Raw genomic sequence first — 12,703 nt, 5'->3', positions numbered from 1 at the left:
GTAACTGACCAACACAAATTTAATCCTTCTTCCACATATTAGAAGACAATGACCCTGGATTGAGGTCAAGTTGGGTTAAAGGATTTTTGATATTAGGTCTGGCTAAAGAGGTTAGAGAATCTTTGAGTTCAGTAATTGTTCAGGTTCATCTGAAAGCCTTCAAGAGATAGGATTAATAATAGAAGAAATTCAGGGATAGAATCACATTGAACTAACTTGATGTAGAATGGGATCAGGTGAAGAGGATGAAATCATATGAGGCTAGGGAGCTCAAGTTGGCCTCATGTTGGGATTAAACCTCAACTCTGGTTGCTTACATATGTAAACTATCTGTTCACTTTTTAACATTAATCTATTTGGCACTAGAAGTTTCCTTCATACATGGTAAACATTTATTTATATAGTTTAGCCATCAAGTTTTATTTGGCATATTTATTGATTTATTTTTAGTTTTTGCAAAGCAATGGGGTTAAGTGACTTGCTGAAGGTCACACAGCTAGGTAATTATTAAGTGTCTGAGGTCAGATTTGAACTCACATCCTCCTGACTCTAAGGCCAGTGCTCTAACCTCTGCAACACCTAGCTGCCCCTATTTGGTACATTTATGATAAATATTTTATCTATCCTATTTTGGGCAGCTTGGTGGTGTATTGAAATAGGGTGATGAACCTGAAGTGAAGAAGATTCATTTTTATGCCTTTTAAAAAAATATTGTAGCATTCTTTTTAAATTTTGAATTCCAAATTCTTTCCTCCTATACCCCCCCCATTGATAACACAAGCAATTAGGAGAGCAATTATACATGTGAAATATTTTCATGTTAGCTCTACTGTAAAAAAAAAGAAAAAATGCAAAAATTATATTTCATTTTCAACTCAGAGTTCATAAGTTCTTTCTCTGGAGGTAAAATAGAATTTTTTCATCATAAGCCTTTTGGAATTGTCTTGGATTAATTTATTATTCAAAATGACAAAGTTGATTATCAATACAATATTGTCATTACTGTGTACAATGATCTTTCTCTTCTTGAATCAGTTCATAGAGATTTTGCCCTGTTTTCCTGTATCTACTCACTTCATTTCTTATAAAACAATAGTACTTCATCACAATTATATGCCATGAAAGCAGAGTCAAAATGGTAGAATAGAGCAGAAATTCAGATGAACTCTTTCAACATCCCCTTCCAAACAACTTTAAAATAATATTTCAAATCAAAATATAATTTGAATGAATAGGGAGTTTTCCAGGGTAGAAATTCAGTACATTCATACCATATAAATAAATACTCCAAGTTCCTATAGTGTACCTCACACTCATAAGATTGAAAAAAGATAACAAAAAAGGAAAAATGATAATTATTGAAAGGGTTATGGGAAAACAGGTTTATTGCTTTGCTGTTCATTGGACTTGTGAATAGTTCCAACCATTCTCAAAGATAATTTGGGATCATACACAAAAAAGTTGCAATACTACTGCTAGGTTTATATGCAAAAGAGATCAAAGAAAGATGTAAAAATCATCTTAATATACAAAAATACTTCTAGCAGCTCCTTTAGTCATGGTTAAAAAAATAGAAACTAAAGAAATTCCCATCAATTGAGCTGATTTGGGTATATAAATATGATAATACATACTGAAGAAAAGTGATGATTTCAAAAAGATATAGAAAGGTATGTGAATTGATGCAGATTGGAATAAGCAGAATCAGAGTAACAAGTTATAATATAATGTCAACATTATGAAAACAATTTTAAAGTTTAATAAATATATGCAAGATCAGAATAATTTTTTATTTATTCATTTATTTATTCATCCATATGCACATGTAAATTTTTAAGTTAAGAAATTTCCTTTCACCCTCCCTTCCCATCCCCCTCCCATCAGCAGCAAACAGGTTAGCATTGTATATACATATTTTTGATAAACATGTTTACAGAATAGTCATTTTCAGTATGAGGAATTAGGATTAAGGGAAAGAAATATGTAAGAGATAATTATTTTTTAAGTGTTCATCAGATTCTGAAGAGTTGTTTCATTTTGTTTCATTTTATTTTGTTTTGTTTTTCTTCCTCTGGATGGGGATAACATTGACCAAAGTCGGTCTAATATAGTTGTCCTAGCTCTCTGAACTACTGAGAGGAGCTGCTTCCCTCAAGGTTGATCATCTCACAATGCTGTTGTTGAGGTTTACATTGTTCTCTTGGTTCTATTCCTTTCACTCAGCATCAGATCCTGTAACTCTCCTTTCTTCTCTAGAGACCAACCATTATGGTTTCTCAGAGAACAATAATATTTCTTATTATTCATGTACCATAACTTGTTTAGCCATTTCTCAATTGATGGGCATCCCCTCAATTTCCAGTTCTTTGCCACTACTAAAAGAGCTGCTAGGAATATTTTGGAACATGTTGACTTTTCCCATACTTCATGATTTCTTCTAGATAAAGGCCTATAATTGGAATTGCTGGATCAAAGAGAATGAACATTTTTAACACTCTTTGTGTATAGTTCTACATTGCTCTCCAGAATGGTTGGATCCATTGACAATTCCACCAGCAACCTCTCCAACATTGATCATTTTCCCTTTTTTCTAATCTTTGCCAATCTGATAGGTGTGAGGTGACACCTCATTTTTGTCTTAATTAGCATTTCTTTAATCAATAATGATTTGGAGAATTTTTTCATATGATTATATATATATATATAGCTTTAATTTCTTCATTTGAAAACTGTTTATTCATATCCACTTATCAACTGGGGAATGACTTGGAACCTTATAAATTTGATGCAATTCTCTATAAATTTTTAAAATGAGACCTTTATCAGAACTCCTGGTTGTGAAGATTGTTTCCCAACTTTCTACTTTCCTTCTAATTTTGGCATCATTGATTTTATTAGAGCAAAACCTTTTCAATTTAATAGTCAACCTCATTCATTTTGCAGTTTATAATATACTCTAATTCTTGCTTGATCATAAATTTATCCCCTTTCCATAGATCTGATAGATAATTTTTTGGTCTAGTAATTTATCTATGATGTCACTCTTTATGTCTAAAGCCTATACCCATTTAGACCTTATGTTGGTATAGGGTGTGAGATGTGGGACTAAGCCTAGTTTTTGTCATACTATTCTCTGGTTTTCCCAATAATTTTTGTCAAATAGTGAGTTCTTATCCCAGAAACTGTCTTTGAGTTAGTCAAATAGGAGATTGCCATAGTCATTTACTGTGGTTTCTTTTAAACCCACCCTAGGTCACTTATCCATTATTCTATTTTTAACCAGGACCAGGCAGTTTTGATGACTGCCACTTTATAGTACACTTTTAGATCTGGTAGAGCTAGGTACACTTCCTTTATATATATTTTTTATTAGTTCCCTTGCTATTCTTGACCTTCTGTTGCTCCAGAAGAATTTTGTCACTATATTTTCTACCTTGATAAAGTAGTTATTTGGTAGTTTGATTGGTATGGAACTGAATAAGTAATTTAATTTGGCTAGAACTGTCATTTTGATTATATTAGCTTAACCTAACCATGAGAAATTGACATTTTTTTCCAATTATTTAGATCTGACTTTATTTGAGTGAAGAGTGCTTTATAATAGTGTTCATACAGTTTCTGGGTTTGTCTTGGGGGATAGATTCCCAAGTATTTAACATTCTCTATAGTTATTTTAAATGAAATTTCTCTTTCAATCTCTTGCTCTTGGTCTTTGATGTTCATATAGAGAAATGCTAATGATTTATGTGGGTTTATTTTCTATCCTGCTGCTTTGCTGAATTTGTTAATTTTTTCAAGCAGTTTTATAGATGATTCTCTCGGGTTCTCTAAATATACCATAATATTACCTGCAAAAATTAAAAGCTTTGTTTCCTCATTGATAATTCTGATTCCTTCAATTTCTTTTTCTTCTCTTATTGCTAGAGTTAGCATTTTTAATACTATATTGAATTGTAATGGTGATAATAGGCATCCTTGTTTCACTACTGATTTTACTGGAAATGCTGTTTATTCCCATTGTGTATATTATTTGTTGATAGTTTTAGACAGATACTATTTATTATTTTAAGGAAAATTCCATTTATTACTAAACTTTCTAGTGTTTTTAATAATAATGGATGTTGCATGTTTTCAAAGGCTTTTTTAGCATCTATTGAGATAATCAACTGATTTCTGTTGTTTTTATTATTGATATGTTCAATTACGTTAAATGTTTTTCTAATATTGAACCATCCCTGTCTACCTGATATAAATCCTACCTGATCGTGGTATATTACTCTAGTAATAACTTGCTGTAGTCTCATTGCTAAATCTTTATTCAAGATTTTGAATCAATATTCATTAGGGATATTGGTCTATGATTTTCTTTGGTTCTTTCTGCTTTAGGTATCAGCACCATGCTGGCATTATAAAATGAGTTTGGCAGAACTTCTTTTCCTATTTTTTAAAATAGTTTGTGTAGAATAGGAATTAATTGTTTCTTAAATGTTTGGTAGAAGTCACTTGCAATTCATCTGAACCTGGAGACTTTTTCTTAGGGAATTTATTGATGATTTTGTCATTTTTTTTCCTGAAATGGGGTTATTTAAGTAATTGATTTCCTCTTCTGTTAATCTGGGCAGTTTGTATTTTTGTAAATATTCAACCATTTCACTCAGGTTATCCAATATATTGGCATACAGTTCAGCAAAATAGCTCCAAATTATCTCTTTAATCTCCTACTCATTGATATTTAGCTCACCCTTTTCATTTTTGATACTGATAATTTGGTTATTTCATTTCTTTTTTGAAAAATCAGATTAACCAAAAGTTTGTCTATTTTGTTGGCTTTTAAATAAAATTAACTCTTAGTTTTGTTTATGAGACCAATTGTGTTCTTGTTTTCAGTTTTTATTGATCTCTCCCTTAATTTTCAGAATTGCTAATTTGGCATTTCATTGGGGATGTTCAAATTGATCTTTTTCTAACTTTTTTAGTTGCATGCCTAATTCATTGATCTTCTTTTTCTTTATTTTATTCATATAGTCATTTAGAATTACAAAGTTTCCCCTTAAAACTGCCTTGGCTGCATCCCAATAAATTTTGATATGATGTCTCATTAGTATCATTTTCTTGGATTTAATTATTGATTATTTCTATTATTTGCTGTTTGATCTACCCATTATTTAAATAATGTTATAAATATTATTCAAGATAAAGTTATTTCATTTCCATTAGTTTTTGGTTTATCTTTCCATGACCCTGTATCACATGTAATTTTTATTTTATCTTGTCTGACAAGTATTATTTTTGTCTTTCTGCATTTGATTCTAATTAAGTTTTCTCCAAAGATCTATCATATCTAAATTTTTCCTAAGCTTTCATTCACCTTCTTAACTTCTTTCTTATTTATTTTGTGGATAGATTTATCTAGTTCTGAAAGAAGGAGATTAAGGTCTCCCATCATTAAAGTTTTGTTGTCTGTATCTCCTTGTAATTCCCTCAGCTTTTCCTCTAGGAATTTGAATGCTATAGCATTAAGTGCATACATTTTTAGTAATGATATAGTTCCATTACCAACAGTGCCTTTTAAGGAAAATTTGTGTCCTTCCTTATCCCTTTTTTTTAAAAAATGAGATTGATTTTTGTTTTTGCTTTATCTGATCAGAAAAATTTAAACAATTTCAGAAGTTTTTTTTTCTAATTTATAGAATAAAACAAACATTTCATAGCAAATGTTTGTACATGAAACTGCAAATTATTATATACAACTTGCTACTCCTTTGAAATATATAAAAAAGTTATACCATTAATTTCTTTTTTTCCTTTTTTCCTTTCCCTTTCCACCCTAGAAGTGTTTATTATTAGACATAAATATGTATAAATGTAAATATGTTTATATATGTATATATGTATACACAGAGACATATATACACATCTATATTTATGTAAAATTATTGTATACATACTTCTATTCATTAATTCTTTCTCTGGATGCATAAATCATCTTTATCCATATATCCTTTGTGGTTAATTTTAAGTATACATAGTCCAAATGACTTATTTGCTCATAGCTGTTACTGAATTATAATGTTCTCTTGGTTTTGTTCATTTTCTTCATTATTTTGTTCAAGTTCATATTTTTCTAAAATTATTGAGCTCATATTTTCTTATAGCAATGTAGTATTCCATCACAATCCTATTTAACAACTTGTTCAGATATTCCCCAGTTCTTTTCCACCAAAGAGAGCTGCTATAAACATTTTAGAATATATAGACTCTTATCCTTTTCCACTAATTATCTTTGGAAATAGACACCACCATATTTCTGATGAAGTTTATAAGAAGATTAATAACTTTTTAGGTAACTTGGAAATTTTTAAGAATTATAATGAATAATAAACATAATAAAAACAATTGAATCTCCATGATTTCAAAAGACTAAGGATGAAACGTACACTATACACCCCTTCATCAGAGACATAATAAACTTGACTTGTAGGATTTTTTCCATCAATTTTCATATTCAATCAGTAAAGTAAATTGTTATATTTGTTAATAAAATTTACTTTTCTTTTCTCTTTTGTAAATTAAAACTCACCATTCATTTCCATGGGACTCTCCTTAATGGGAAAAGATTGATTTTTCACTCCTTCTCAGCAATGTGATGATCTAAGCCGGTGAAAGTGAGATCTTGGTCTTTGGAATTCTTAACTTTGAAAGAAAATATGTATTGTCCCACATTATCTTTTGAGCCCTAGAAAGGAGAGAAAAACTGGAAAGAAATTGACATATAAAGAAGTAAGCAATTTAATCATGTCTCTAGGTCTACCTTGCTACTCTAAGATACTGAGAAATGTCCTCTTTCATAAAAGACTGAGCTGATTTATCTTACTGGTAGGTTATTCAGTCTACATATTATCTGGTATATTCTCATCTATTTTTACTAATGATTGGAATGGGCATATGCTTTTTTGGTGTGTGTTTTAATTGTAGAACAGGCATTTGGTTGGAAAAGAATCAAACTGTGGATAAATAGTTTGGGGGCAGGGACTCCTTTTCTATTAATGGATAGAGATCAAGAGTTCAACTTCAGACAAAATTTATTTTCTCTTGGCTAACAATATTTGTGTTCAGACAGACGTTATTCTAGTACTGCACTAATTTCTGAGAACAATGACTCTTCTCCAATAACAGCTTCATGATTCTTCTCCTGTCAAGAATCAGTGTCTTACAGAAGAATGGGGAAGAGAACACTCACAAATTATTTATTCATAGCTCCCTGTGAGTCATATCTAGAGAAACCCATGAAGACACACAAAACCTTCATGGGCAACATGCACACACACAAACACACAAACACACAAACACACACACAACCCCACTCTACACTTTTTTTCAATAGAGTGGAAGAGAAAATAGTTTTCTATTCAAGAGGGAAACACATTAAAGGAAGTGGAATTCAGAAGTAACATACTGGGAAATACTGATAAGGTGAAAAAAAGGGGGAAATGCAAATGCAGGGAAGACAGCATAGAGGGCAATAAAGAGCTAGTAGTTAGAAATCTGAATGTGAATGGGATGAACTCCCCCATAAAAATGGAAATGGATAGTAAAGTGGATTAAAAACTAGAATCCCACAATATGCTGCTTACAAGAAATACATTTGAAACAGAGAGATACATACAAAGTAAAGGTAAAAGGCTAGGGCAGAATATAGTATATTTCAGCTGAGGTGAGGAAGGCAAGGATAGCAATACTTATCTCAGACAAAGCAGTTGCAAAAATATACCTCATTAAAGGAGATAAGGAAGGAAACTATATCCTCCTTAAAGGTACCATAGATAATGAAGTAATTTCAGTACTAAAGATGCATGCAGCAAGCAGTATAGATAGCATCCATATTCTTAGAGGAGAATCTGAATGAGTTACAGTAAGACACAGACAGTAAAATTCTACTGGTGGGAGACCTCAACCTCACTCTCTTAGAATTAGATAAATCTAACTATAAAATAAACAAGAAGTAATTTAAGAAGGCAAATAGAAGTTTAAAAACTTATTCATGATGGATCTTTAGACAAAATTGAATGGGGGATAGAAAGGAATATAACTTTTTTTGTGCAGTACCTGGCACCTACACAAAAATTGATCATATACTGGGGTATAAAAACCTCATCATCAAATGCAGAAGGGTAGAAATATTGAATGCATCCTTTTATATCCACAATGCAATAAAAATCACTTGCAATAAAGGGCCATGGAGAGATACACCTAAAAGTAATTGGAAACTAAATAGCTTAATTTTAAAAAAATGAGTGAATCAAACAAGTAATAGAAAGAATTAATGATTTCATCCAAGACAATGACAATAACTAGACAACATAATAAAACTTATGTGATAAAATTAAAACAGTTATTAGGGGATATTATATATCTCCAAATGTTTATATGAGGGGCGGCGCGGGGTCCTCGCCGCCAGCGGCCTCTCTCCGTCAGTCAGGCCAGGGGCGGCTGAGGTGGGAGTGGCGGAGGGCGGAGACCCTGGTGACCCCGAGCACCCGATCCGGCCATCCCAGCGCCTGACCCCACGGCCCGGCCCCACGCAGCGGACCAGCAGCCCCGCCGCCATGCTCACCTCCGGGGAATGATGTCCCTGGGATGCTGGCTTACAGCCTCAAGCTTTGCATGTCTCTTATGCAGATTAAACAATTCAGAAATAGAGTGCTGAGTGTTCTGGTTAAGATTTATGTGAATTTGGAGAAGCCGGACTTCATCAATGTGTGCCAGTGCTTGATTTTCTTAGATGATCCTCAGGCTGTGAGTGATATCTTGGAGAAACTGGTCAAAGAGGACAACCTCCTCATGGCATATCAGATCTGCTTTGACCTGTACGAGAGCACCAGCCAGCAGTTCCTGTCCTCCGTAATTCAGAACCTCCGTACTGTCGGCGCCCCCATCGCTTCTGTGCCTGGCTCAACCAACACAGGGACTGTACCGGGGACTGAGAAGGAGAGTGAGAGTATGGAAACAGAAGAAAAGACAGGTCACACATTTGCTGCAAAATCCCCAGATGTGAACCTAGAGCCCAAGGACCAGATATCCAAAATGATTAAAATTTTAAGTGGTGAAATGGTGATTGAATTACATCTAAAGTTTTTAATACGAAATAATAATACAGACCTCATGCTTCTCAAAAACACTAAGGATGCAGTGAGGAATTCCGTCTGTCACACAGCCACCGTCATAGCAAATTCATTTATGCATTGTGGGACAACCAGCGACCAGTTCCTTAGAGATAATTTGGAATGGCTTGCTAGAGCCACGAACTGGGCAAAGTTTACTGCAACTGCCAGTCTGGGTGTGAATCATAAGGGACACGACAAGGAAGCATTACATTTATGGCAACCTATCTCCCCAAGGACACCTCTCCAGGGTCTGCCTATCAGGAGGGTGGAGGTCTCTACACTTTGGGTCTTATTTATGCCAATCATGGTGGAGACATAATTGGCTATCTGCTTAACCAACTCAAGAATGCCAGCAATGATATTGTCCGACACGGTGGTAGCTTGGGCCTCGGATTAGCTGCTATGGGCACTGCCTGTCAAGATGTCTATGATCTGCTGAAAACAAATCTATACCAGGACGATGCTGTGACAGGAGAAGCTGCCGACCTCGCCCTGGGCCTGGTCATTTTGGGTTCTAAGAATGCCCAGGCCATTGAAGACATGGTGGGCTATACCCAGGAGACCCAGCATGAGAAGATTTTACAGGGCCTGGCTGTGGGTATCGCCCTGGTGATGTACGGAAGGATGGAGGAGGCCGACGCCCTCATCGAATCTCTGTGCTGGGATAAGGACCCAATCCTCCGTCGATCTGGAATGTACACCGTGGCCATGGCTTACTGTGGGTCAGGGAACAACAAGGCCATCCGGGGTCTGCTGCATGTGGTGGTCAGTGATGTCAATGATGATGTCAGAAGGGCTGCGGTCGAATCCCTGGGGTTCATTCTCTTCAGGACACCAAAACAGTGCCTGAGTGTGGTTTCCTTGTTGTCAGAGAGCTATAACCCTCATGTTCATTAGGGAGCTGCAATGGCTCTTGGTATCTGCTGTGCTGGCACAGGAAACAAGGAAGCCATCAATCTGCTGGAACCCATGACCAATGACCCTGTGAACTATGTACGACAAGGTGCTCTGATAGAGTCAGCTATCATCATGATTCAGCAGATGGAAGTCACTTGTCCAAAGGTCAACCAGTTCAGACAGCTTTATTCCAAAGTCATCAATGATAATCATGATGATGCCATAGCAAAGTTTGGTGCTATCCTGGCCCAGGGCATCTTGGATGCAGGTGGCCATGATGTCACCATCTCCTTGCAAACTCGGACTGGGCATACCCACCTGCCTTCCGTGGTGGGCATCCTGGTCTTTACCCAATTCTGGTTTTGGTTCCCTTTGTCCCACTTCCTGTCCCTGGCTTATATTCCTACATGTGTCATTGGCCTTAACAAGGACCTCAAGATGTCAAAAGTCCAGTACAAGTCCAACTGCAAGCCATCCACATTTGCATATCCTGCACCTCTGGAGGTGCTGAAAGAAAAGGAAAAGGTTTCTACTGCTGTACTCTCCATCACCGCCAAGGCAAAAAAGAAGGAAAAAGAAAAAGAAAAGAAAGATGAAGAGAAAATGGAAGTGGATGAAACAAAGAAGAAGGATGAAAAAGAAAAGAAAAAGGAACCTGAGCCAAGCTTCCAGCTATTAGATAATCCAGCCCGGGTTATGCCTGCCCAATTTAAGGTCCTCTCCATGACCGAGACCTGTCGATACCAGCCTTTTAAACCTCTCTCCATTGGAGGCATCATTATCATGAAGGACACCAGTGAGGATTTAGAAGAATTGGTGGAGCCAGTGGCTGCTCATGGCCCCAAAATCGAGGAGGAGGAACAGGAGCCAGAGCCACCAGAGCCCTTTGAGTACATCGATGACTGTGGGCTGGATGCTGGAGAATCTCATTCACCCATTTCCAGAAGATTGCCGAGTCTGATATTGGAAATAACATCCATGAGGAAGTTCCTGCCGAGACCTGACATTCAATGCATGCATGGCTGCCTCTGCGCTGACCTCAGGAAGCCAGTCTCTGAGTCTTCGGTTGAAGAAAAGATGGATGGCTGTTTAGTATACTCTTACACAAACAAAATGTGGTTTTCAAATAAACATATTATAATCTCAAAAAATGCTTATATGAATGGAATAGAGGAAGAGGAAATCAATGAACTGAGCACGCAACTAAAAAAAAGTAAAAGAAAGACCATATTAAAAATCCCTAAGTAAATACCAAATTAGAAATTCTGAAAATTAAAAGAGACATTAATAAAATTGAAATCAAGGAAATAATTCTTTTTTGAATCAGTTCCTTATATAATTTAGAACTCAGATTTTTCTCAAAGAAACTTAATATAGGTTTTTCCCCCAAAATTATTTTGCTCCTTTTTTATCTTAATTTTATTTGATCTGTTTGGGCAATAAATTTTTAATTATATGTAATCAAAATGGTCAACTTTATATTCTGTAATCCTCTCTTTTTCCTAATTGGTCATGAATTTTTATCTTTTTCATAAATTGAATAAATGTTAAGTGATTCTTTTGATATTTAGAGGGCAACAAGGTGGCATAGTGGATGGAATGCTGAGCTGGACTTCCTAAATTCAAATCTGACCTCAGATATTTACTTGCTAGGGAACTGTCTAAGATACTTAATCCAATTTCCCTTAGTTCCTCATCTGTAAAATGAATCGGAGAAGGAAATAATAACTCCAGTATCTTTGACAAGAAAATCACCAAAAGAGGTCACAAAAAGTTGAACACAACTGAAATATCTAAACAAAACACTTTTGAGGTTTATTTTTGTATTAAGTATGAGTTAATAGTCTAAATCTAATTTCTTCCATACTACTTTCCTATTTTCTCAGTAGATTTTTCGTAAGTCTTTATCCAAATAGTTGAGGTCTTTATATTTTTCAAATACTAGTATATTAATAGTACGTGTATGCATGTATATGTGGTGTACTTAATCTGTTCTACTTATTGCTCTCTCTATTGTTTATTGAGTACCAAACTTTTAGTGATGGCTGATTTACAGTATAATGTGATATCTGTCACTGCTAGGATTTGTCATTCCCATTTCTCTTCATTATTTCACTTAAAGATTCTTGACTTTTTTTCCCCATATGAATTTTGTTGTTATTTTTCTAGTTCTATAAAGTAATCCTTTTTGTAGTTAAACTGAATTGCTTTGAATAAGGACATTAAATTGGAAATATTGTTTTTATTTTATTGGATTATTCACAATGAACAATTATTCTTTTCTAATTATTTAGATCTCCTTATATAATTTCTTATAGTTATTGTGTGTATCTTGGGAAGTATACTACTAAATATTTCATGCATTCTGTTGAAATTTAGAAGAAATTTTTCTTTTTTTCATTTCCTGTCATTTTATTGAAATTAATAATGCTAAGATTTTGTGTATTTTAATATCCTGCAAGTTTGCTAAAAATTAATTGTTCAATTAATTTTTTGTTAACTCTTTGGGATCTATAAGTACATCATTATATCCTCTGAGTATAACAGGGCTTTGACATATACCTAGATCATCTGAGAGGAAGGTACCCCCATGGGAAATCCTAGGGACACATTTCCAGAAGACTACTAACTGGATGGGAGCA

The 12,703-nt window shown here is 34.6% G+C and overlaps 1 pseudogene; it reads left to right on the top strand.

Moving 5' to 3' along the window:
* Positions 1-11,309, top strand: part of LOC141523501 (26S proteasome non-ATPase regulatory subunit 1 pseudogene) — a 16,896-nt pseudogene extending 5,587 nt beyond the window's left edge.
* The last annotated feature ends 1,394 nt before the right edge of the window (positions 11,310-12,703 follow it).

This window comes from Macrotis lagotis, chromosome 1 (assembly GCF_037893015.1).
Source record: "Macrotis lagotis isolate mMagLag1 chromosome 1, bilby.v1.9.chrom.fasta, whole genome shotgun sequence".
Classification (NCBI taxonomy): domain Eukaryota; kingdom Metazoa; phylum Chordata; class Mammalia; order Peramelemorphia; family Peramelidae; genus Macrotis; species Macrotis lagotis.
This window is presented reverse-complemented; position numbering and strand designations above follow the sequence as displayed.